General features: G+C 38.0%; 1 long non-coding RNA gene across 1 annotated transcript in view; it reads right to left on the bottom strand.

Moving 5' to 3' along the window:
* LOC144311898 (uncharacterized) overlaps window positions 1-23,021 on the bottom strand; it is a 65,850-nt gene that overhangs the window by 6,281 nt on the left and 36,548 nt on the right. Inside the window, exon 3 of the long non-coding RNA XR_013377386.1 lies at window positions 22,381-22,480. This is a non-coding gene — a long non-coding RNA (uncharacterized LOC144311898). The remainder of the gene's footprint in view (window positions 1-22,380; window positions 22,481-23,021) is intronic.

Consider the following 23,021-nt stretch of genomic DNA (forward strand, 5'->3'; position numbering starts at 1 on the left):
GGAATGATGCACCTTTAAATGCCTCTAAGTGCAGGAAGGTCAACAAGATTTATGGTGTACCTAACGTGTAAAATACTTCACTTCATAAGTGATTCCCCAGGGAGTTGGAGAATCCTCAATAACCTTTCTTCCATGAAAGCAAGCAAAATAATCGTTACTATTAGAAATGCAGTTTCCTCATTAAGTCAGAGTAGTATGTCATGAGATTGACGTAAGCAATATTTTTCCCCTCTTCTGCCTTGTTTTAATGAAGGTAACATTATGAAGACATTTTCTCTCACTTTAACCAGTTGTGGAATAAAATGATTTTTTTCTTCCAAGTTTTTGTTTAAATTCTAACTAGTGAATCACTAAATCCTACACCTAAAACTAATACTATGCTGTATGTTAACAAACTGGAGTAAAATGATTTTAATAACACTCACCCTCCAGATAAACCTCACTTTTGGATTATTTGTTCCCTTGGTTACTGTATTTTTATATAGTAGAATCATGAAATAACAGCTTTTAGCACAAACTAGGATGTATTGGTGAAACATTAATCAATCATTGCATAGCAATGCCCTTGCGGAACCTAACTCAGGACATGGTTTTCAAAGGTCTTCAATGAAAATATATCCAAAGATTTTAAGTCCAATAAGTAAACATCTAACAGGAGAAATTCTTAGACTCGAAAATATAAAATATCACAAAGGTTGAAATCTGAGCCTTTGTGAATTGACTCCACATGGGTTGGTATCCCATCTCTGCATATGCCCTAAGTAAGGGGGTGACCTCTCTGCAGGGGTTCCCATCTCTCTGGGAGGAGGATATTCATTGGAAAATTCTCCCATGCCAGGCCCGGCATGTGGGGATTTCTAGTGAGAATCAGTCCTCTGCTATTCCAAAAAAACACCTGGAAGGGACTGATTTGGTTTCAAAGTTCCCTGTGGACCAATAACAACAAGCCTCTTGCCATTAGCCTGGCAGTAAAGACTGGTCCAATAAAAAGTTTTGCTCCATTACATCCAATTTTCATGCCTCAGAATCAGAAGCTTGAAGGCTGGTTGGTGATATATCCCCTTTCCACAGATGGCTCTTACAGAGGGCTCTACTACATACCCAGTCCTGATGGGTTCAACTGTAGAGAAGTACCAGTGTTCAAAGTCTGGACATTAAAGCTCCACTCAAGCTATATGGAAAATCAGAAACTCTAGCAAGCACTGGGGGGCCTGGCCTAAGGTTATTCTGGTGCATAACTTTCTGTTCTGAGCAGTTCTGTTATGTAGTCTCCTGAGCTAAATAATAGATACCAGACCCTAGAACACAAGTCTGTCTACCAGCAAGCGCTTCAAAGAAGGAGGGTGTGGAGTTTTATTAGCCAGAACTTACCAAGATATGGACTAGTGACATTGAAAGAGAGGAATGGATAGAGGAATGGGGAGATGTCTTTAGGTAACAGAGAATGACAAGCTTCGGCTGACATGTCAGAGAATTCAGGCAGCTTAAGAATCTAAGATCTCTCAAATTCCCTTGAGTATAAAGAAAAAAGTAAACAAGATGCAAAGATACCCTAAATATGAAGAAAGATAGAGGTTACAGGTTCCTAGAGATACCAGGTTAGGGGTCTCGGGAGCCTCTTCTCCAGTAATAGTTTAATGCTCAGGTTGGCTGTTATTCTGAATGACTTGTTGGTAATATTTCTAAATTTATGAAATGTATTTATTTATAAGATCTGGGGACTAAATAAATAACAGCAAATAACATTAGAGAAAAGACTTTAAAAATACTAGAGGACACATCAGGGGAAAGACTTTACAGAAACCAAAGTTTTTATGGACATAAACACCCCAGGGGGAGTTGCTGGCCTAACAGATTATGATTATAGGAATACCACCTACCCCCAGTAGTTCCCCAATAGTTCCCTATTGCAGCAGCACGAAATCAATTCGTGTGAGATTGGTCTTTGTCTTATAGATTCATCCATTATGAAATATTTTATCTATTTACTCAGAGACATTTGCCTTATTAGCCTAGGGCCCTCAGTGAAAGTGAATGGAGGTGCTCAGCCACAGTTAGCATGTGGGTTCTGGACTTGGATGAGCCTCAATGTGGACTTCAGCTCTACCACTCATGAGCTGAGGGCCCAGACAAGTTCCTAACCCTCCAAACCTGTAAACCGTGTGTCACAGTGCCTGGAGCAGCATCACCCAAGATGCCATTGAAAGAGAAGGGGCAATAGGAAGGGCTTGATGGAGCTGAACAACAGACAAGTCAAGCAAGAAACATCATCTCCCAGTGGAAAGAGGAATTTGGAATTCAGACAGATTGAAGACGTTTTTAGGTCCAACCATGGCAGGAAGATTCTGAATCTGTGTCTCATTCATCTTTTTCCTATGCATTTCCAAAAGTTAGCTAAGGGAAATGGCTCAGCATATCTTGCTCAAACTGAACTGGATTTGCAAACAAGGCAAGACTTAAGACTTACATCTATGAGTATTTCATCCCACTCGAATACCTACATCTGTTGTTTTTCATTTTCAACACTAAATGGAATATTTAAGGGCTGATTTATTCTCTTATTTATTTCACATGGCTAAGAATGGTGTGTGAAAATGGCTAAATATTTTTTAATTACCGTTAAGTAGTTTCCATGTGTCTACAAAACATCTGCATCCCACGCTGCAGGGGAAAAGAAAGAAAAAGAGGAGATCCCCACTTTTAAGAGGGGGAAAATCTAAATAGGCACATAAAGCATCCAAAAATCTGGAAGGAGTGATGTGGCCTTTTACAAAGAAAAGCAACAATAATGTACTGTTTTAAAACAGACAAAATATCTCTTTAAAAAGCTCGCTTTTAAAAAAAGGTCAGAGAAGTTTAAGGTTTACTCAAGTGTAAATGTCAATTGGAATAAGTGATACCTGTGAGAAAATGGGGAGACCACTGACCTTTTATCCAAAAGAAGGCTAGAAATGATGTCTAAGAAGGGTGAAGGGAGGGAAAATATTGTAAAGATTTTGAACAGAGAAAGAAGCAAGAATGAAGTAAAATTTAATTAAAATAAAAAGTTCCACACACAAGATGCTTTTAGTTGCTAAGCCATAACCAATCTGGTTAGACTTTTTAAAAGATGATATATTAAGTTATTAACTGATCCAACTGCAGGGGAAGTTTTACTCAAGTCTCATTGTGGTGCCAGACAACCTCTTTTAACCTCAGAACAGAGCTTCATCCTCAGACATACTGATCCCTGGTAGTCCCAGAAACTTCCATGTTCACACTTAAAAAAATCTGCTCACTGATGTAACTTAACCAAAATCCTTTAGTTTTCTCTTGATTAGTTTGATCTGGTTTATTTGCCCATCCCAGAGCCAAGTGCTGTGACCCAGAGTGGGGGGTGGGGAAAGGACATGCTGATTGGCTTATGCCCTTCGGAGCCTGTCCTTGGAGCTGAGAGGTCCATCCCACCCAAACCACATGGCTTGGCATACTGTGATCCATAGCAAGAAGATGGAATCAGAGAAAAGGACACAAGGTAAGCCACAAAAAGATATCCCCTTCACAAAAGAACTAGGTTTCTGTTTGAAAACAAGCATCATGCCTATGACTAAGCCACCCTTTCTTCAAAAGTTTGAAATGAAGTAATTTGCCCTCTTTTTTTAAAAAGATCTTTTTTTTATTTATTCATGAGAGACACCACGAGAGGGGCAGGCAGAGTGAAAAGCAGGCTCCTCGGTGAGAGCCCGATGGGGGACTCAATCCCCTGACTGATCCCTCCCTGAGCAGAAGGCAGATGCTCAACCACTGAGCCACCCGCATCCCAAACTAACCTGCCTTCTTAAGAGAAGAGCATACAAGCATCCTTGTGAACCTCATAAACTTATCACAACCCTATTTATCATCTAAAGAAATAGTATATATAAATAAGCACCATGAAATCAGCTTAAAGTGAAAAATCTTTATTTATTAAGTTGATGAGAAAAGGTGTTATTTTCTTAAATATTCAATATCACTAATCTAGACCAGTTTATAAAATTTTTCATAATCAGCATCTTACATGCTTTTCCAGCTTTATCTTCTTCACATTCTGTGCTCACCCCATTCTTTCTGTACAGTCAACATTTTTACCAGGATTTTCACAATTTCCTCCATCACAATTTTTACATATCTGTACAAAAATGTAGGTTATTTTTTTAAATTCCATTTTACCTCTATTATTGGCTTACTAAATATACCTTTTGTTATATTTTTAGTTGTTTCCCTAGGATTTATCAGCCTACCTTCAAATATGATGTGACTTCATGTAGAGTATAAGAACTCTACAATCCTATACCTCCAATTCCTCCCTCCCATAATTTATGATGCCACTGGTGTACATTTTACCTTTATAGACACCACACCCCAAAATACATCATTACCATTTGTGCTTTAGACAGTTATCTTTCAGAGTCTTTTAAAAATAAGAATAAAATCCCCTTCTATTTATCTTCATTTTTTACCATTTTTAGAGCTCTTTATTTCTTTGCCTACATCCATGTTTCTGTCTGATGTCATGTTACCTATGCCTGAAGACCTTTCTTTATTTCTTCTATCACAGGACCACTGGCAATAAATTCCCTCAGCTTTTGTTTACCTGAACCATTTCTCTACTTTACCTTCAATCTTGAAAGATCTTTTCACTGGGTATAAAATTTTGTGTGGCCATGGTTGTTGTTTTTTTTTTTTTCCTTTCAGTAATTTAAAGACATTACTTTATTGCCCACTGACTTGCATATCTTCTGAAAGAAGTCAGCTGTAATTCTTATCTTTATTCCCATCAATGTGTCTTTTTCTATAGGTTTTTTCATTTTTTTTTTATTTTTATTTTTTTTTTATTGGTGTTCAATTTACTAACATACAGAATAATACCCAGTGCCCGTCACCCATTCACTCCCACCCCCCGCCCTCCTCCCCTTCTACCACCCCTAGTTCGTTTCCCAGAGTTAGCAGTCTTTACGTTCTGTCTCCCTTTCTGATATTTCCCACCCATTTCTTCTCCCTTCCCTTATTTTCCCTTTCACTATTATTTATATTCCCCAAATGAATGAGAACATATAATGTTTGTCCTTCTCCGACTGACTTACTTCACTCAGCATAATACCCTCCAGTTCCATCCACGTTGAAGCAAATGGTGGGTATTTGTCATTTCTAATAGCTGAGTAATATTCCATTGTATACATAAACCACATCTTCTTTATCCATTCATCTTTCGTTGGACACCGAGGCTCCTTCCACAGTTTGGCTATAGTGGCCATTGCTGCTAGAAACATCGGGGTGCAGGTGTCCCGGCGTTTCATTGCATTTGTATCTTTGGGGTAAATCCCCAGCAGTGCAATTGCTGGGTCGTAGGGCAGGTATATTTTTAACTGTTTGAGGAACCTCCACACAGTTTTCCAGAGTGGCTGCACCAGTTCACATTCCCACCAACAGTGTAAGAGGGTTCCCTTTTCTCCGCATCCTCTCCAACATTTGTTGTTTCCTGCCTTGTTAATTTGCCCCATTCTCACTGGTGTGAGGTGGGATCTCATTGTAGTTTTGATTTGTATTTCCCTGATGGCAAGTGATGCAGAGCATTTTCTCATATGCATGTTGGCCATGTCTATGTCTTCCTCTGTGAGATTTCTGTTCATGTCTTTTGCCCATTTCATGATTGGATTGTTTGTTTCTTTGCTGTTGAGTTTAATAAGTTCTTTATAGATCGTGGAAACTAGCCCTTTATCTGATAGGTCATTTGCAAATATCTTCTCCCATTCTGTAGGTTGTCTTTGAGTTTTGTTGACTGTATCCTTCGCTGTGCAAAAGCTTCTTATCTTGATGAAGTCCCAATAGTTCATTTTTGCTTTTGTTTCTTTTGCCTTTGTGGATGTATCTTGCAAGAAGTTACTATGGCCGAGTTCAAAAAGGGTGTTGCCTGTGTTCTTCTCTAGGATTTTGATGGAATCTTGTCTCACATTTAGATCTTTCATCCATTTTGAGTTTATCTTTGTGTATGGTGAAAGAGAGTGGTCTAGTTTCATTCTTCTGCATGTGGATGTCCAATTTTCCCAGCACCATTTATTGAAGAGACTGTCTTTCTTCCAATGGATAGTCTTTCCTCCTTTATCGAATATTAGTTGCCCATAAAGTTCAGGGTCCACTTCTGGATTCTCTATTCTGTTCCACTGATCTATGTGTCTGTTTTTGTGCCAGTACCACACTGTCTTGATGACCACAGCTTTGTAGTACAACCTGAAATCTGGCATTGTGATGCCCCCAGATATGGTTTTCTTTTTTAAAATTCCCCTGGCTATTCGGGGTCTTTTCTGATTCCACACAAATCTTAAAATAACCTTACACATAAAGGAGCTAGAGAAAAAACAGCAAATAGATCCTACACCCAAGAGAAGAAGGGAGTTAATAAAGATTCGAGCAGAACTCAACGAAATCGAGACCAGAAGAACTGTGGAACAGATCAACAGAACCAGGAGTTGGTTCTTTGAAAGAATTAATAAGATAGATAAACCATTAGCCAGCCTTATTAAAAAGAAGAGAGAGAAGACTCAAATTAATAAAATCATGAATGAGAAAGGAGAGATCACTACCAACACCAAGGAAATACAAACGATTTTAAAAACATATTATGAACAGCTATACGCCAATAAATTAGGCAATCTAGAAGAAATGGATGCATTCCTGGAAATCCACAAACTACCAAAACTGGAACAGGAAGAAATAGAAAACCTTAACAGGCCAATAACCAGGGAGGAAATTGAAGCAGTCATCAAAAACTTCCCAAGACACAAGAGTCCAGGGCCAGATGGCTTCCCAGGGGAATTTTATCAAACGTTTAAAGAAGAAACCATACCTATTCTACTGAAGCTGTTTGGAAAGATAGAAAGAGATGGAGTACTTCCAAATTCGTTCTATGAGGCCAGCATCACCTTAATTCCAAAACCAGACAAAGACCCCACCAAAAAGGAGAATTACAGACCAATATCCCTGATGAACATGGATGCAAAAATTCTCAACAAGATACTGGCCAATAGGATCCAACAATACATTAAGAAAATTATTCACCCTGACCAAGTAGGATTTATCCCTGGGACACAAGGCTGGTTCAACACCCGTAAAACAATCAATGTGATTCATCATATCAGCAAGAGAAAAACCAAGAACCATATGATCCTCTCATTAGATGCAGAGAAAGCATTTGACAAAACACAGCATCCATTTCTGATCAAAACTCTTCAGAGTGTAGGGATAGAGGGAACATTCCTCGACATCTTAAAAGCCATCTATGAAAAGCCCATAGCACATATCATTCTCAATGGGGAAGCACTGGGAGCCTTTCCCCTAAGATCAGGAACAAGACAGGGATGTCCACTCTCACCACTGCTATTCAACATAGTACTGGAAGTCCTAGCCTCAGCAATCTATAGGTTTTTTCAATATTTTCTTCTTATTATTAGTTTTCAGCAGTTTGTATGTGTATTTAGTTGTGTGGTTTTTTAATTATTCTCAATTTTTTAATCCTTCTGGGAGTTTTCTGAGTTTCTTAGATATATAATTTGGTATATTTACTTATTTCTGGAATATTCTCAAATTTTTCTTCTGTCCCATTCTCTCTCCATCACTTTCTTCCTAGTGTTCCAATTATAAAAACGCCAAATCATGCGATATTGTGTCACAACTCTTGGATGTTTTGTTATGTTTTTTTCTCATTGTGTTGCAGTTTGGATAATTCTTACTGACCTATTTTCAGTTCATTAATTCTCTCCTTCTCTGTGTCAAGTCTACTGATAAGCTGAACAAAAGAATTCTTTATCTCTGATGTGTGTGTGTGTGTGTTCGTGTGTGTTTCTGGCATTTCTATGTAACTCTTCCTTATAGATTTTATCTCTCCACTAAAATTCCCCATCTGTTCTCATATGTTATTTTGTCCACCTTTTTGACTAGATCCTTTAACATACTAATCACAATTACTTTAAAGTCTCTGACTGATAGTTCTAATATCTTGATCATCTCTGAGTCTGGTTCTGTTGATTGCCTTGTCTCTTGAAAATGGGTATATTTGTTTTTATAATTCCTGTTTTGTGTGTCTCATAATTTTTATTAAATAACAGATATTGTGTGTAGAGCTGCGAGATCAATATTATTTATACCTGGAAATGGTCATGCATCTGTTTTGGTCAGGCCATCAGTGTCAGGAATTGAGTCATTCTAGCAAATGTAATGTAACAGAGGCTAAAAATGTGCCCGTGCAGTTATACCTTATAGTTATACCTATATCTTTTGAGCCTCTGTTTTTTCCTCTAGCAATAATGGATCCTTAGCTATTTCAGAGGGTTACAGAGTGCTGCCCTTCCCCAGCAGTTTAAGTCTTTTGCTCTGTCAGGAGATAAAGCTTTGGGCAGGAGGGTAGGGTTATTTTTCTTAAGATTTTATTTATTTATTTATTACTGAGAGACACACAGGGAGAGGCAGAGACACAGGCTCTGCCACCGGAGAAGCAAACTCCTCACCGGAGCCTGATGCAGGATTCAATCCCAGGACTCCAGGATCATGACCTGAGCTGAAGGCAGATGCTCAACCACTGAGCCACCCAGGCACCCCATGGACAGCAAGATTTTTTTCCCTTCTCCAGTCTCCTCCTCTATACCTGCATGAATGAGGATGACTCTCTCTTGTCTCTTGCCCTGCCTCCAAACTCTCTTATGAATACCTGGTGAAGATGTATAGAAAAGAGCCTGAGAGAAGTACAAATCCCTCTTGTGCCCCAAGATCCCCACTTTCTCTTATTTTATGCTAGCCCCTACTCACCCTAAAAAAATGATTTGAATGCTATTTAATTTCTTTTTACCTATTTGTACAGCAGCCTCCCTTCTTCCTGTCACAGAGGAAACAGTCTACATGTCAAGTCTCCCGTTGGAGGAACCTTTTCCATCTCAGAATTTAGGTTGTTTGCTCTGTGACCTCAGCTCTTTAATAGGTCCAAAACCCAGTTATGATTTTGTAATCAGCTGAATTTTTCCCATTGTTATACTGGGAGTGATCCTGTTCCCAACTTTCTACATCCAAAGTGGAAGCATAAATCCTCTATGTTTGTGTACACTAATAATAAAAAAAAGCTAATATTTATTGCATATCTATGATGTGCCTAGCATAATACTATGGGATTTACATGAATTAGCTCATTTAATCCTCACCATTTTTACATTCATTTCCTAGTTTGGGAAACCAGGACACAGAACAGTTAACTTACTTGCCCAAGGTCTCACAGTTGCTAAATGGTAGAGACTGAATAGAAACCCAGTCAGTCTGATTCAAAAGTAGTGCTATGACTCTATATTGTTGCCTCTACCTTATGAGCTCCTTGAGGACAGAAAGAAATTCAATTCTTGTGTTTATTTTTCCAGAGTCTTTCACATTGTCTCATTCAAAAGAGGCATTCAGTCAATGTTTGTTGAATTAAAGGCCTTCCTCCTGCCCCTGAAAATCAAAGTGGGGTTTGGAGGTAATAACCTGGTGCGGGGCTAACCCATCTTGTTGTTCTCACCTTCCAGTCCCACACACAGGAACTGTATGTCATAATACATGATGATAAAAAGTCCCCAGTACCTTGAACAATCTCCTCCCCATGCTGAACAAGTCAATCCATGACAAGAAAGCAATGATTAATGGCTTCTCTGCCAAGTGATGTTTGCTTGATTAACAGGAAATATGATCCATATTTCATATAAGTTTCCCTAAACTTCAAACACAGAGACTAGAAGTTCATACTCTGTTCTATCTAGCTACAGCTTCACCCTATGTGTCTTTGCCCTCCTCTTATCCTGATTAAGCAATAAAAACTTAAAGGGCAAAATCTATAAATTGTACTTCTCCATATCCCATACAGTACCTAGTGCGAAGCTCTACAAATACCTGTTGAATGAAGGAATGAAAAAGATTAACTTCCACTGCTCCAATGTTGCAGCTCAAACAAACCATGTCAGAGTCACATCTTCTACTGAATGCTGGAAATTTTTAGGATATATATGATTCAAAGGCTTGGCACCAAACTATTTCAGAGATAAGTAGTTTTATCCAACATGGGTGAATGTCAGTTCTAAATCTTTGTACTTGATATTCTCTTTCTGATTCTTCAATCTAAAAGGACACTGGACTTCAGAAAATAAAATCTAGATTCTAGCCTAAGTTTTACCATTTACTAACATTAAAAAATAAAGGTAATGATATCTCAGAGGCTGAGTTGTTGTGAAAATAGAGTAAGTTAACAAATGCAAAAGCACCTCAGAAATTATAAAGTACTATATAAATGCCTGTTTCTTATAATCATTTTCTCTTGGGTCAATGCATTTAAATCCTATGCTTAATAATTGGAATAATAATAATAACCAGTTTTTATTTAAGGTTATAAGCTTCTAGGCTATAACATCATTTAACCTTCACACAAAATCTCTACATATTAGATCCATTATTATCTCCATTATATAAGGAAACACTGAGACTCAGAGAAGTTAAGGGACTGGGTTAAGGTCACATAGTAAGTTAAAGTGTCTGTATTCAAACCCACACAGTCTGGTTCCAGAAACCTCACTCCTTAGCACAGTACTCTGCTATCTCCTAAATAGAAAGCAGAGATTTTGTTAAATCTGGTTATGGAAAAGCTGGTTAGAGAGTGAAATCACAGGACACTTCATGGGTTCTATTCTTGACCATCATCTCTACCCTATCCCTAGATTATCTCTACTACCTTATTGCTTCAACCTTCACTTATGTGCAAATAGTATCCAAACTTCTATCATCCTGATCTCTATATCCAACTATCTGACCAACTAGTCAGTCATTCATTTATTCAGCCAATGCCCATCAAGCATCTTTGTGTCAGGCCTGAGCTAGGTGTTGAATGGAGCATAAAATAAATAAGAGACATGATCTCATGGAGTTTACGCAGAGTAGAGAAAGGCAAATAAATATATTTACTAATTGAAAAGTAATGCAAAAATTTCAGACAGTATTTATTATATTGCATGAATGTTTCAAGGGTGAGCATCCTGAAAGGGAGAGTCTGATGGAAGCTGTATTGCTTTTTCTAACATAGGTTCAAAAGTCAAAGCCACTCACTTTACTCTATTAATTAAAAGTGAGTAACTAAAGACCAACCCATATTCAAGAGGAGGGGAATTAAAGCCCATCTTTTGATGAGAGCCATGCCAAAGAATTTGTTAATATACTTTAAAACTATCATCCCAGTCATTTTTTTCCAACCTTCAGAAGGATATGAGAATCTCAGGTCCTCTAGTCCAATCTGGCAGCTTTAAGTAAAGCTGCTTTGACACCCCCATATAAATCTCAGCTATTCTTTAGAATTCTTTAGAATTCTAGGAAGATGGCTTTGTCCATTCTGCTCAATGTAACCTTTTGTCTTCCCTCTTCTGACCTCATAGCACCCACACTCCCATCATGACATTGCCTTAATGATTATTCCATATTTCAACCGATATCAAAATAGAACTTCTTCTGGTCTCATCTAGATCATTGGCTCCTAAAGAGTATTAAATATGTATTGCATATGATTTCTGAGTATCTTTCACAGTATTTTAATTGGAGCTATAGTCACAGAGCATGGAATAGAGAAAGGAAGGAAGGAATTTTTCTCTATTTTCTGAGAATACCTATTGCTCTAAGACCTAGTCTATTTTTTACACTATGAAACACACACACACACACACACACACACTGTGGATTGCTCTGTACGTTATATAGAATATCACATTCTCTGACACTTAGGAAGTCCTTAAAGATCACCTAAGGTTCAGCCACCTTATTTTTTCCTTGAGTTTTACAAACATTTTTTATTTGATTTACATAATAAACCCATGAGGAAGATACTATTATTATATGTTTCTCCCATGAGAAAAAGGAAACTAAGAGAAAGCTATCCCTGAATTTACCTCAGTCAGCAATGGGAGCTCAAATATGGGTCTTCCTGCACCTAAATTAGGGGAGTTCATCAATGAGAAATCTCAGAGACTTGTCCAAGATGAGGATTAAATTCCCAATTCCCAATACAATGTTATACTCAGATAAATGAGAGAAAACTCTTTTCTTACTAAATTCAAAATTAGAATCAGTTCGCTCTCAACCTAAAATTTCAGATCATATATTTTATCTTCATTTTTTCCCTTCTTGGGTCCGAATTCAAATAAGTGGGAAAAGGTGAAAGGGCAAAAAGAATCATAGAAAGAGGGAGCTCTGATAATACAACATCTTGCCACATGAAAAGGTCAAATGATTCTGTTTCAGTCTGTAATAGGCTGCAATTTGAGCAACCCCAGCCATGAAATACCGGGCAATTTCCTGACCTTTTTAGCTGTGGCTGCAAGTGCTTTGATTCTTGGGGCATTCTATATCTATATTTAAAACTAACTAAAAAGACTGTTTCTCAAAACTCCACTCTCATGATATAAAATATAACCTACAGGCATGATGGACAATGGTTGTTGGTGGTTTAACTTGTTTGCTAAGCTTCATTTTGGTTGCCAATTATCCAAATGTCCTTCCTACCACTGAAGATATCGCATCTTAAGAATCTTGGTGGGACCATTTGCTTCAACGTGGATAGAACTGGAGGGTATTATGCTGAGGGGAGTAAGTCAATTGGAGAAGGACAAACATTATATGGTCTCACTCATTCAGGGAATATAAAAAAAATAGTAAAAGGGATTATAGGGGAAAGGAGAGAAAATGAGTGGGAAATATCAGTAAGGGTGACAGTACATGAGAGACTCCTAACTCTGGGAAACAAACAAGGGGTAGTGGAAGGGGAGGTGGGTGGGTGGATGGGTGACGGGCACTGAGGGGGGCACATGATGGGATGAGCACTGGGTGCTTTGCTATATGTTGGCAAATCAAACTCCAATAAAAAATATTTAAAAAAAGAAAAATATATACATATAATTTTTCAGTAAAATCTCTTCATACAGATAAAAAAAAAAGAATCTTGGTGGGAGGCGGCATCCACCTCCTACCACAGAAGCTGAAAAGACAAGACATTCCCCTCCCGGTGTCCCTTGCAACTAGGGCATAAAACCTGGGCATGATCAATCAGATGCCTCCACCCTGGAACAGAAGAGAGCAGGAACAGAGGAGAATCTGTTCTGGAAATGGGAGCAACAATAGCAGCAGAAGCTTCCAATTTCCAAAGACATCAGAGGCAGAGCATAGTATCCTCTGCCCATTGCCGATGACAGTGCAAGCCATGGCATCCAATATTCTACAGAGGGAACGGCATTGTCTTCACAAACTGGTTCTAAACATGATTTTGGCAGTGGTTGTAGCTGCTGCATTATCCATTGCTTTTGCCCATATTCTGAGCTTGGATCTCCAACCTTCCCAGGGATTCTTTGACCAAACCTGTATCACTTTAATAAACTCCTTTCCTGTTTAAGTCATCCAAAGACATTTTCTTTTGCTTGCAACTAATACATCAAGGAATAAAACTAAAATGTAACAAAAATATGAGGGGCTGGGTGAGGTAGAATTTCTTTTAAAATTATATTCAAATGTTCTTGATGAAAAATTTCACTCAAAATGACTCCTGTACAAAGGAGTCAATACCTCAGGCTATTATCACATTTTCACAATTTGAAAAACAGGATCAAGATCTAGACTGGTTTCCCACTCATATCCAGGTCTCCCTCTAGATAATCTCCATTTGTGTCAAGGACACTATCAATTTCCTCATCATTCATGCCTGAAAGCCCCACAACTGTCCCCATCTTTCTATTTTCCTTAATAATGACTTCTCTCAGTTCTCTTCCTGCCTTCATACTCCCAGTGGCCAAACTTAATAGAGACAATTATCACCCTTACATGAGTTATTGCTATAATTTTTTAACTGTCCTACCTGTCTCCAATGTGTTCCATGCCAAATTAATTTTCTCAAGACATTGTGCCTCATCACTCTCCAGATCAAAATCCTCAATAGCTTACCACTATCTACAGGATAAAATCCAAACTGTTCACCATGACATATGAGACTCTTCATGATCTGGTGGTTTCTTGCCTTCTCAGTTTGACCACCACATGCACTATAATAGTATTTGACCAAGGAAAATATTTTTTAACATAATATACTTACTTTTTAATAAAATCAAGAATATAATACACGCTCAAATAGAGAATTTGTATAGCAATTAAAAATTGCCAAATATGTTGTTAGAAGATTTTTATGGCCGCAATATTAAAACAACCAATGCTAAAAATAACTGTCATGTGCAAAATGCTTATTATGTGCCAGACAATGTTCTAAATGTTCTATTAGTATTGTCTATATAAATATGACAGCAACTTTATAAGGTGGGTGTTATTTACATGTGGGAAAACTGCAGTGCTGAGGGTCTGAGAAATGTATTCCAAATCATTCAGCTAATAAAGGCAGAGCAAAAATTCAAATGCCATGAAATCAATTCTTAAGGAGCATATTTTCTCAAAGGCAGATTATCACAGGGGTAGAACAACTACATAGATATTTAAGGTTTTTGTGATATGTCCTTTAAGCCAATGGTAAAAAGAACAATATTGCTAGCATCAACTTCCCAGTGGAATCTTATTAGCATCTAATAGACTATCGGTGTTCCATGCATAATAACTTAGAAGGCTTGTAAAAAATCCAGATTCTCAAACCCTGCCCTCCAAGAATTCTATTCCAGTGGATCTTGCATGGAGTTCAGTACCATGCATTTTTATTAAACACCTGAGTGTTGCTGGTGCAGCTGATGTAACTGAGCCATGACTCTAGCTTTGAGAGATCCTGAGACAGCTAACCACTATGTGGTAATGGCCATGAGACTTGAGTTCTGTTTCTTTGGCTCTGTCATTCACTTGTATTACCTTGAATAATTATTTTATTGACTCTCAATTGTATCATCTCTCAGTGAAGGAATATGGTATATATTATCTAACTTTTTCTGCATATTTTACTCATGAATGTGCCAGTCCAGGAAGACCCAAAAATGCTCAAACTGTTCAGTTGGTAGTGCCTGCCTGAAGCTCTGTTGGGAAGGATTCTGAGGTCCTATTTAAGACCAGTCAGGGAAGGGGGAGAGATGATCATTCAGAGATGTGTCATTCATGTGGGAAGGAGATTGGAAACATGTGTTCTGAGTGTTTGATAGTTTCAATATAGCCAACCAGATCTATTTTCCCTTTCTCTAAAAAACCATTCCTTCACTCACATTGTTCCCTTAACTTACTGAAATTAGCCCTCTATTTCCACTTCAAAGGTTCCATAAATACTTTCTCATTACCCCTTTCTACATCCTAATTTTTATAATTCCAACAAGTAATTGCTTCATTTTGCCTTGTAACATGGGTAGTATTTTATCTGCCTCTCTTTCCTCAAAAGAAAGCAAGGTCACTGAATTGATGTGGGGCTATGGTGAAATAACTTATCTAAAGTGCCTAGAACCCAGTAGAAGTACAATTATTATTTATTATAATCTATTCAGTTCTAAAATTCTAGACATCTAGGGTAAAAGTTATTAAATGTTGGCAATAGACAAAAGATGCTGGAGATGGAGTTGGAACTCAGAACCTTGGACAGCTCAGAATGTTTTCACAGCATTCCTACTGCAGCTCTGACACTGCCCACAATATTTTCCAGCCTCATCTCTCTGTCAGGGTAAACTAAGGGCTCTTCGCCTAACAAATGTGTAATCTGCCCGTCTCCAGAAAGAGGAACATTCTTGTCTATTAAAGATTTATGATGTATGTGATGTCTAACTAGTTCTCTCATTGCAGAGTAACAGTGAATTTAAGAGTGCAGGCTCTGGGTCAGATTACTCCAGATCCAGAGTCCTGACTCCCCTCACTTGACAGCTGTGTGACACCAGATATGTTGTGTGGCATTTTAGTGTCTCTGTTACCTCATCTGGTACATGAGAATAATCAGTACCTACTTCATAGAACTTTAGTGAAGACAAAAAGGATATAATCTGTACAGTGCTCAGAACAACCTAGCACATATCAAGTCCTTAGTGATGTCAGCTGTTAGCTGCCACCATGAAGCCAAAGAACTGGTTCTATCCTAGCCCTATTGTAAACTCATGTGACCTCAAGAAAGGCCCCTTCAACTGTGAAACAAGAGAGTTGGACCAGAGCAGATATATCTATAATGTAATCCACAAAACCTGAAATCTTCTTTCTTGTGTCCCAATAAAACTTTTCCTATTTAACTTCTGTTCCTTTGTTCACTCATCCTTAGATGTGGTCAAGGGTCAGACTTAGAGTAGTATAATGATCTTGAACACCATTACCACAGCAATTAGTTCAGAACCCCTGACTTTAGTGTCATGAATTTTGGATGAGAGCCTCCCTACCAAATAAAAAAATGCCTGAGATTCTCAGCCTCTCACTGGCCCAACTTTTCCGAGCCTTTCTCAGGTCCAATTCCAACTTCAACTGACTGGTGAAGGAGATACCCCCAAGAAAGGGGAGGAGGCATAAAGCATCAGTATTTCCATGCCATCATCCCACACTCCACAGCAAGATTTTCCTTGGTCCCTCTAGTCATCCATTTCAATAATCCTAGATTTTTATTTCAAGGGTTTGGATGGCCTGGATATTTTCATTTTCTATTGCATATTTCTTACTAAGAGCTCCTGAAACAAAGGCATTAAGCCCCAAGTCCCTGTATACAGACCTGCTTATGAATTTTCTCTTTAATCCTCAGCATCTTTCCCCAAGTGCTTTTAAAAGTGGTATGAACCCAAACAGTTCCCTGGCCCACTGCAGCTTCTAACATGAGATCATGACTTTAAATCTGAAAATCACAGTATACCTAGTTATTAATAGCAGGGGATTTCAGCTCAACACAATGCTCTGGTAGACTGCCAGCAATCCAAGTTTAACATCCTCCAGGGTGTGAAATTAAAAGGAAAAAAATTCTAAAAGCCTGAGAGTTTCTTCATTTGAACTAGAGTTTAACTCCTTCTCTGCACCTTCCATTGGCTATAAGATCACTACACTTGCAGTTCATGATCAATTTTTTAGTGTTATTAAGGCAAATGACTCTGTCTTACTCATCTTTGTAGCCTTAGTGAGTAGTACATATTAAGTGCTTATAGGAGACTGGATTATTATTCAGTAATATTTATTTTCTCTTTTTTTCTTAGGAGTAACATGTTTCACTGATTTGGGCTTGGCCATGTGTCTTGCCCTTAGCCAATAAGATGCTAACAAATGTGATATAGCCAAGGCTGAAAATGTGTTCCTGCTCTCTTCAACCTCTGGTGGAACCATGAGAAGAAAATTTCTAGGATACCTCACTGGTCTCAGAAGGAGTATAGGAAATATGGGGAGCAGAATTTAATGGCTCCTACTGAGTACAGCCTGTATCAGTCAATCTCCAATAAATAAATAAGCATCATGATTTCAGTATTGTCATACACCAACTATTTATCTCCTAGAGAGTAACAAGAAAGAAACCAGGTCATTCATCACTAGAGAGTAATTCCAATACCTGTTTCTCCTTCAACTGGGGATGAAAGCTTAAGAGCATCATAGCCACATTTGGAAAGTTAGTAGACATGATCCATAACATGTTCTTACTTAACCTCAGGTTAAGCAAAGGGACAAAGTTTGCTAATTTTGTTGTATACTCTTTCTTTCACTGACCTTGTCTCTATCTCACAAATAAGGAAACTACTCTTTTGAGAAGGGCAGAACTGCCTGGAAGACACATTGTGCTGGGGGAAAATCTAGTCTCTGCTGTAATAAAACTCTATAGAATTTATAAGAATCAGGAATTCCCAACAAGCATATAATTGAACCTGTTTTTACTACCATGATAAAACTGGGCCAAAAATTAAAAATTCATTACCTAGTGTAGTTTACAGAAGCTATGTCTCAGCTCCTTGGAAAAGGTTCCCAATCTACTCAATGTAACAAACATAAGAACACAAAAATTACCAAACCAGGTCACCCCTAGTACCTTTCAGCATAGTTCTCTGTCAGTTGAAAAAAAAAAGTTGCCTTGATGAAAAGTTAGGTTTTGCAAATAAAAGACCCCGGTTGCCCTCAATAAATCATGTTGGATCTATGAAGCTTGTGATAGAATATCTGATGCCATATTTTCCCTATGCTACAAACAACCTAAAAATAGATACACCAAAGAAACCACTATGACCGGGATCCCTGGGTGGCGCAGCGGTTTGGCGTCTGCCTTTGGCCCAGGGTGCTATCCTGGAGACCCGGGATCGAATCCCACATTGGGCTCCCGGTGCATGGATCCTGCTTCTCCCTCTGCCTGTGTCTCTGCCTCTCTCTATATATATATATCTGTGACTATCATAAATAAAAAAATTAAAAAAAAAAAGAAACCACTATGACCAGGCACCGAACAATAGTGCAAGAACTGCACCCCTGAGAGACAGGGAACTTGCGAACTGAGCTGCAAAATCACCCTAGTAATATGTGTAGGACAGTTTGCCAACTAAAGCACAATGAGCTGAAGTCCAAGCACAACCTGGTAGTCTTACTGAGGTGAAGTGGCAAAGAGCAAAGTTTGCAGCAGCTGACATAGGGCCCTGGAGAAGAGAGAACAGAGAAGTTCATGTTGGACCCATGGGGTTCCCCCATGTTCGGAATCCCCTGACTAGATCCACAAAGGAAACAGCTTAGAACCTGAATCCCACCAAATTAGAGAGGCTTGTGAATTACCTTGGGCTTTTCACAGATAAGACGTAACAAAAAATAAAATAAAATAAAATAAAATAAAATAAAGTGTACACATTATTAGGTGATCATCCAGCAATTACACTGTCTACTAAACAAAAATAAATCATCTTCAGAGGAAGATTACAAAATCCAGAGTCTACAAAATATCACTAATGAGCAGTTCACAATAAAATATTACAAGATGCAAAGATACACACACACACACACACACACACACACATAACCATAGTGAAGAGAAAATTAGTCCAGAGAAAGTGACGTAGATATTTACCCAACAAAAATGAAAACCTACATTCACACAAAAACCCTGTACATAAATGCTTAAGACAGCTCTATTTAGGGATGCCTGGGTGGCTCAATGGTTGAGCATGTGCCTTTGGCTCAGGTCGTGATCCTGGGGTCCTGGGATGGAGCTTCACATTGGGCTCCCTGCATGGAGCCTGCTTCTCCCTCTGCCTATGTCTTTGCCTCTCTCTCTGTATCTCTCATGAATAAATGAATAAAATCTTTTTTAAAAAAGACAGTTCTATTTATAGTCACCAAAAACTTAAAACAATTCAAATGTCTCTGGACAAATGAATAAACAAATGTTTGCACATCCATCCAACAGAACACCACTTAGCAACAGAAAGAAATGAACTATTGAATACTTAGAGCAATCTCAAAGGCATTTTGCTGAGAGAAAGAAACCAGTTTCCAAAAGTTTCATACTGCATGATTACACTTACATTACACTTGAGGAAAGGCTCTATAGCTGTAGAAAACAGACCAATAGTCACCAAAGTTTAGGGATGGGGTAGGATTGGACTATAAATGGGCAGCAAAAGGGAATTTTTTGGATGATGGAACCTTTCCATGTCCTGATTGTGGGGGTGGTAACAAGAGTCTATTACATGTGTTAAAAGTTATAGAACTGGGCACCAAAAAAGTACATTTGACTAAACGTTAATTTTTTAAATAAAGCTTAAAGTCTGCAAGGAAAAAGTTTATAAAGGGAATGTTATAAACATGTTTAATAAATTTAATAACAGAAAACTATTACATATCCTAACCATTTAAAGATAGGCGAAGGACATATACAGACAATTTACAGAATAGGAAACATAAATTACCCTTAAATATATAAAGATACGTTCAACGGCATTTTTACACTTATTGGTTGCCAAAGGCAAAAAGAATGTATCATGTTGGTGAGAATTTAAGTCAACAGACACTCTAATACATTGCTGATGAAAGGTAAATTGGTATAACCTTCATAAGGAAAACTGTCAAGAGCTATCAAAAATTTTTTAAATGCATGTGCCATTTCATCCAACAACCCCTCTTCCAGAAATTTATCCTACAGATATATTCGCACATGTATCAAATAACCTATGAACCAAATTATTTATTGAAGCCTTGTTTTTATTAGCAAAAGGTGGGGAAAACCCAAGTGTCCTTCAGTACCAGATTGGTTAAGTGGAATATGATATATATACCATGGGATACAATGTGCCATTCAAATGAAAGAGAACCTCTCAAGTTCTAAAATAAAATATTAAGTGAGTAAGAACATAACAAAGTAAAAAAGAGTATCTTCAGGGGTACCTGGGTGGCTAAGTCAGTTAAGTATCTGCGTTAAGCTCAGGTCATGATCCTGGAGTCCCAAGATTGAGCTCCACATGGGGCTCCCTGCTCAGCGGGGAGTTTGCTTCTCCCTCTGCCCCTCACCCCATTCCTGCTCTCTCCTCTCTCCCTCTCTCTCAAATAAATAAATAAATAACCTTTAAAAAAAAAGAATCTCTTCATGTTAAGCATACATATGCATTGTCCGTTTTTTTAATCCACAAAGTTTGACATTCCACAAACGCTTATTTTTCATTTTTAAATTAACCTATGGAATGTTTTTTTTATTTATTTTTTATTGGTGTTCAATTTACTAACATACAGAATAACCCCCAGTGCTGTCACCTGTTCACTCCCACCCCCCGCCCTCCTCCCCTTCTACCACCCCTAGTTCGTTTCCCAGAGTTAGCAGTCTTTACGTTCTGTCTCCCTTTCTGATAACCTATGGAATGTTAACCATGCTTACTGTTGGAGGTAATACATAGCCACTTTCAGGGTCTAATATAAGAGATTCTGTATGAGCTCTTAGATTCTGCCCCAAAATCTACCTCTGGCATGTGCTAATACCTAAAATTCTTAGAATCATAATAATAGCAATAATAATAATAATAATAATAATGGCTAAAATTTATTGAGCACTTATAGTGTGCTTAGGATATATGCAAGGCACTTTGCTATGCTCTTTACATCAATCCAATTTCAGTCTCAGTTACAATTTCTTTGAAGTCGTACAGCACTGGAGATGGGTTACAAATTGGAAGGAAGAAAGATAAACACAGACACACACAAACTGAGATTTAAAGAAATCAACTTGCATAAGATAATTTCATTCATGATCTCTAGATCCAGATGTGGGCAGCCTGACTTTAAAGTTCATGCTCTCCTCATTACCCAACACCAGATATAACTTCAGAATCTTTGCACAGGGATGAAGTCTTCAGGTCTTCTAGTTAAATCTTTCAATGACTACAGGACCCACTGGACAACATGCTTGACAAGAAGCAATGCAGCCTCTGCAGAGTGACAAGGATTTCACAATCTCCTGAGACATCCTATTCCATCACAAGACAACTCTGATTCTTTTTTTAAAAAGCTCTTCTTTCCGTGGAGCTCAAACCATCTGTTTCCCTCACACTCCCTTTTTCTCCCCACTGGAATGACACAAATGGGCATCTAGTCCCTCCATCACAGACAGTTCTTGCAGTCTCTAGTGTCAGCTCTCCTGCTGCCTCTCTTCTCTCTCCTCTTCTGGCTCAGTCCTTAATTCTTCCTACACAATGACTCCAAGATTCCTCAACATCCAAATGGGCTTCATTTCAATACCTCCTTGGTTTTTTTATGTTACAAATCAACCCTATTAGGTACAACTTACATATAATGAAGAACACAGACTTTAAATATTATATTTAAAGTTTTGACCAAAAAAGCACCTATATAACCCATGCCTCTATTAAAATATAGACTATCTCCATCACCTCAGAAACTTCTCTAGGAACTCCCCTCCCCACTCCCACCCAAGAGAACTTCTGAACTGACTCCTATCACCATAGATTAATATTAACTCTAATCACATAGTAAGTACTCTTTTGCATCTGACTTCTTTAACTCAGCACAATATTTTGGGAATTCATTGTGTTGCAAACTACAGTAATACATTCCATTTTTATTGTTGAGTAGTATTTCGTTGTGGAAATATACCATAATTTTTGTATCCATTCTCCTATTGATGGACATTTGATTATTCTCAGTTGGGGGCTCTTTTGAATACAGTTCCTTCAAAATTCTAAAACAAGTTTTTGTTTGAGCATATATTTCTATTTCTCTTGGGTAAATACCCAGGAATGAAATAACTGAGATCATGGGGTGGGTGTATATTTAATTTTCAGGGAAATGCAATTAAAAGCACAGAGATATACCATTTCACACTCAGTAAAGCAGGTATAATTAAAAAGACTGATGACCCTGAGTGTTGGCAAGAATGTGAAACAACACTCCATTCAAAGGGAGATTCTTCAAATTGCATAAACAACTCACTGTGTTGGTTGATTAGCTCCAGGTACAGTTATCTCCTCTGTTCTGGGCCTTCAGCATCCATTCATTAATCCAGCTGGACTTTCTCCTGGCTCCGAGTGACCTGGCCATTGCAGAGACATTGTTGCATTTAGTCTTATTAAGATTATTCCCTTGAACTTCTTCTGTGCAAATAGTTTTTCTGATCCAGGTGCTGAACACAATTTTCCAACTTTAATGAACTTTATAACAAATTACATTTGTCCCCACACAAAAAGAGGAAATCATTATTTAACATCAAAGCAATCAAAGAAAGCACATAAGAAAAACTGAAATTAAAATGTTTATGAAATATCTATAGAACAATGTCTATAAAACAAAATCCAAAAACTACAAAATACGGAAAAGAGGAATGCAAGTAGTTGAGAATGAAGATATAGTAACTATCTTTTAGTCTAGAAAACTGTCCTAGACCTGATCTCACTTAGTAGCTCAGCCATCCTGGCAGGTGTTTATATTCCTTCTATTTTGTAAATGAGGAGGCAAGTTCAAAGAGGGTTAAGTGCTCAAGATCACACGACTAATAAGATCAAATCATGACCTAAAACCAAGTTCACGTCTACAAATTGTGTGATTTTTCTGCTACATTGGCACATCTCACCCTG

Source organism: Canis aureus, chromosome 4, assembly GCF_053574225.1.
Source record: "Canis aureus isolate CA01 chromosome 4, VMU_Caureus_v.1.0, whole genome shotgun sequence".
Classification (NCBI taxonomy): Eukaryota; Metazoa; Chordata; class Mammalia; order Carnivora; family Canidae; genus Canis; species Canis aureus.